Raw genomic sequence first — 5211 nt, 5'->3', positions numbered from 1 at the left:
CAGGAAATTTGCGAAATCCCTGAAAATTTCAGTAAATCAATTTCCTGTTTCACTCAGGGATTTCACAAATTTCCTAAAAATTCCAGGAAATTTGCGACTTTCCTGATTTCTAGAGGCAGGAAATTCGCAAATTTACTGAAACACATTTCAAGTGAAACAAGTGCTTTAATTGTTGGTTGCTTGTAAACCATTTAATGATTCTGGTTTTCTTATATTAATGCAAGTGAAACACTCATATTTCTCTCTCTCTCTTATACTTTCATGTTTCCTACAAATTTTAACATAACATCTGAACGAGTACATTAAAAGGTACATTATGACACTCATCTCTCTCTCTTAAACTGTATTTTTTTTCATAAAATTGTTAACATAAACTCTAAACGAGTACATTTAAAGGTACATTGTGACACTCACATCTCTCTCCCATACTGTCATGTTTTATAGAATTGTTAACATATAATCTAAAAGAGTACATTACAAGGTACATTATGACACTCATCTCTCTCTCTCTCTCTCTCTCTCTCTCTCTCTCTCTCTCTCTCTCTCTCTCTCTCTCTCTCTCTCTCTCTCTCTCTCTCTCTCTCTCTCTCTCTCTGTCCTTTTCTCTGTATGTTTCTTATACTGTCATTTTTGCTTGAAAATATTTACATACCATTATGACACAAGATAAAAACAAACCAAGCAGGGCATGTACAGCACAGACTTATGGCACGTAATATAAGCATTCTCTTGAGTTCGTGTCTCTATCTTTTCTCGTTTTATCATTGTCTCATGTTTAATTGAATAAAACCGTGTTTAAACCAAGACATACGGCAACGAAAAGACGCTTAAAAATGTCTTCATGGTGCGTCTTATATATTGGTGCAGGATTGGCTGCTGTGACATCTTGAGTTGTCCGCCAGCCAGGCCACCAGCATGTCTTTGATGTCACCATTTGCTCTTTCAACCGATCCCTGGCTTTGTGGATGTCGCGGCTTCCCGTGAACTAATACCAATGTTGGCCAAAAATCTTTCAGTTCTGAAATGATGTTGGCTGTGAACTCAGTGCCGTTATCGCTTTAGAGAATTGCAGGAGCACCGATCACGAGAAAGATGTCAAGCAGCAGGGCTGCAACCTCTACATGGTCTTGATACACCATGATCCATTTGTAACCGTTGCTTGGCATGGACTGCATGTCAACAAGATCCACTTGTCATCGAGATGCACATTCCTTGCTGATGATTGGACGAACAACTACACCTTTTGTCATGGGTCTCTTTATCTTTTTCTGTCACTCCTCGCATAGTGACTTGAAAAGCTCGAGCGATTTTGTACTAATGTTTGCATATTTCCTTTGTGTTTCTTCGATCATTCGATCACGCCCACCATGTCCACGACTGTAAAATATATAGAGAATACTACATGGCTTGAATTGCTGTGTCGTACCAGATTTACACGAGTTGTTTTTTTAAATATTGAACTGCGAGCGAAAGCGAGCTGTTCACTATTTGAAAAAGCAACGAGTGTAAATCTGGTAGGAAACAGCAAGCCATGTAGTATTCTGTTTATCCTACATACTGTACTTACGTGTATTTTACTGAAAATGTCCTGCAGTCGAGGCAGCTAAATTGAAGACGCTTGTTTTGGAACCTCGATCTCTTCTAAAGCCTCGTGCAATATATTACGTCAAAGCAAAGAAACATCACTTTGAAAGTGTGGCGTGACGTGTTAGTTCTAAAAATTCATCGAGGGTAATTAGCGAGCGCAATTTTTTTTTCTATAATGATGTTTGTCTCGGTGACTTTGGCATCATAAGCAGTGAAAAAACAGGTCCCTGCCAGACTTGCTTGACATGACCTCATTTACATGATATACACACGTGTGATTTGAACGATTATTATCTCACGAGTGTCTCACTCACGTATGTAGGATAAATAATTATCATAAGGTTAACGTGTTTTTTGATGAGACGAAACCACAAACGTCTTTATCTGATCAAGTTTCACGTTTTGTATATAATTGTCAAGTGACCATCGCAATTCCCTGTGGCATGTTTTGACCGTTTGCGTAAAAGTACAGTAAGTGTCCTACATCAGTGCTGCAACGTGTCAGGGTGGAAAGAGAGCAGCTGCTAGGTCACAATAAAAGGAGTTTATGAAAATGACAGCAAAAATCGGTCATTTGAATTACAAATGGAGTTAAAGTGATAATGTCTCACAAGAAAACTGTCTCTAATCGCCCCAAGAGCTATACAGCTCAGGTTGGGGTTGTAATTATGTGACCACACACCAGGGTTACCTTAAAGCAAACGTTTGAGCGCTGAGTTACTTCAATTGAAAAGAGCTGTGTTTTGAGTAGGAATCCCTGACTGTAATTCTCACTGTGACGCTTTTTTGCACCAGTTATAGTTTTCGTCCTACCTTTCGACCCTGAGTATTTCATGCACTATTCCTAGAGATACAGATTTCAAATTGACCCGAGAGCTACAGAGTTCGATTTGGGAGTTGAATAGATGACAACACACACGAGGAAGGTCTTAGAATGAGTGTTTGAGCATTCACATTTTCAAATCTGAATGCTGTGTTTGGTAGTCATTTCAGGCCGTGATATTCTCCATCGGCCAGTGTGTTTGCAAAATGATCTTTGCAAGGTGACTTTTTTTAAATGTCTTTTCTTTTTTCTGAAGTGGTGAGTCAGCGTAATCATTGAGAAAGTGCACGTATTGATGCAAGGATAGTCAAACGCATGCACACGCGCACGCACGCACACATGCACGCACGTAGTCAAACACGCACGCATATACGCAGGTACGCACTCCCGCACACCCCCACATTCAAACACATACACAGGCTGTGACACACATCAGCACTGTGACACACAGATACTATGACACACACACAAACACACACACATACACACACACACACACAAACACACACGCGCGCGCATACAAACACAACAAACACACACACACAAACACACACATACCTGCACATACACATACAAAGACAGATACACAGACACAAGCATATACACAAACACACACACTCACCCGCACACAAAACACACACACACACACACACACAAACGCACACAAACTCACACGCTCGCACACACACACACACACACACACACTGACACACGCTCGCACGCACACACTCACACACATACACACACACACACACACACACACACACACACGCCGACATCACCTCATTTTGCATTATCAGTCACGAAGCCATCCTTCTCTTCCTCCCCGCCCAATTCGGCACCCTCCTCCGTCCCCACTCCCTCCTCCTCGCCTCGCCGATGGATGTTTTTTCGCTGGCCATTTTTACCCCTGTAATCAATTTGAGCGTCGGACAGTGAGTACCAGTCACCGCTGTCCAAACGCTGCTGCTTATCTAATAGAATGTGACGCCGGCGGATGTCCGTTGGCTGACCAGACATACTGCAGACACGTCTAGGGTGGGGTGGGGAGAGGGTGGACAGATGGGAGGGTGGACGGATGGAGGAGTGGGTGAAAGGATGGAGGAGAAGAATGAGGAGTGTGGAGAGAGGAGAGGGGGGGGGGGCGAGGATGCTCGCCTTGGTTTAAACAATGTTTATTCAAAGTTAAACAACAAAGGATTACTGTACTCACCGATACAAAGACGACACAAGACGTTTATTCATATTTTACATGTTCAGGAAATGAAATCGACAAAAGGTGAAAACAACAACAAGCCTACGGCTTATGGTGGATGCTCGCGTTCAGCTGGCCGCCTTTTGTCAGTAGTCTGTGTTTTCAGATCAAAGATATTCCAGGCTAGAGTAGACTGGGATATCTTTGTTCAGATGCTGAGATAGACAAAAAAGGTTCACCCGTTTTAGCCCCGTGTGAGGTTTGCCGTGGCACTAAAATGAGTCTTAAAATCTTCATTTTTCTGTGACTGAGTTTGTGACGTCACATCCACGAGGCTATTTCAGGAGATAGCCTAGAACACGCGCTTTTAGAGTTTCTGAATCGTGAGCCTTGCTACTTAATCCCGCCCTTCTAAACAGAAATTAATGATTTGCTTCTCAGCCTTGAGACAGAATAGATCCCCAACGTCCATCCCCCTTTTCTATCACCCGCACTCTTCACCATCCGCCAGCCCCACCTACAGTACGTACAATTATCCACGTCACAACACCCCTCAGTTCCGTTTTGAATTGGCACTGTTCCTTTGACTCAATAGTCAATCCAAGATCAAAGTAAACCTCATTTCTTACCAGAATTCATGGCGTGAAAACACGAAGCCAATTCTTCTGATCGATTGAATCTGAGAGAAAATATATAATTAAGACCTTAAGAACCACAGAGGGGCTGACCTGGATCCAAGGCTAATTTCCTTTTTCAAAAGTACTTTCCTTCTTGTTTTCCTTTTTTCAAAAGAACATTGCCCTTTTTCAAAAGTACCTTTCCCTTGAGTCAATAGTACAATTCATTGTACACGCTTTTTCAAAAGCACATTTCCCTTTTTCAAAAGTACCTTTCCCTTGAGTCAATAGTACAATTTATTGTACACGCTTTTTCAAAAGTACATTTCCCTTTTTCAAAAGTACCTTTTCCCTTGAGTCAATAGTACAATCCATTGTACACGCTTTTTCAAAAGCACATTTCCCTTTTTCAAAAGTACCTTTCCCTTGAGTCAATAGTACAATTCATTGTACACGCTTTTTCAAAAGTACATTTCCCTTTTTCAAAAGTACCTTTCCCTCTTTTAAAAGTAATTTCCCTTTTTCAAAAGTACATTTCTTCTTGTGTATATATATAATATGCGCGATAATGTTAACCACCACCAGATCTGTTCAGGCTTTCCCTTGGGACAAGAGCACATACAGTTCCATTAAACACCTTGTCTCCCAGGTACGGATATATCCGTACCCACTCATATGGCTCTATCTGACCAGGTACCTATATTTCCGCTCAGACTGTTAGCTTCAGTCGCTTCCTGTAAAGTCCATCTAACGCCTGCATTCCAGCGTGTTGATACACAGTTACTACACGGTTACTACAATTCTAAGTGACACAGCTGGTCTCGGCTACAAAAAACTTGGTCAACATAGGTGGGGTAGAAAGTGTTAAACACACGCCTGGCCGTTTATTGTGCTGAGTACCAATTTTTGTTGTTGAATAAACTTCGTAAAGACTGATATGTTAATTGGGTGAAGTCGACTCCGCGAAGCTCGCTGCACGAAGCTTTGGC

This window comes from Littorina saxatilis, linkage group LG17 (assembly GCF_037325665.1).
Source record: "Littorina saxatilis isolate snail1 linkage group LG17, US_GU_Lsax_2.0, whole genome shotgun sequence".
Lineage (NCBI taxonomy): Eukaryota > Metazoa > Mollusca > Gastropoda > Littorinimorpha > Littorinidae > Littorina > Littorina saxatilis.
This window is presented reverse-complemented; position numbering follows the sequence as displayed.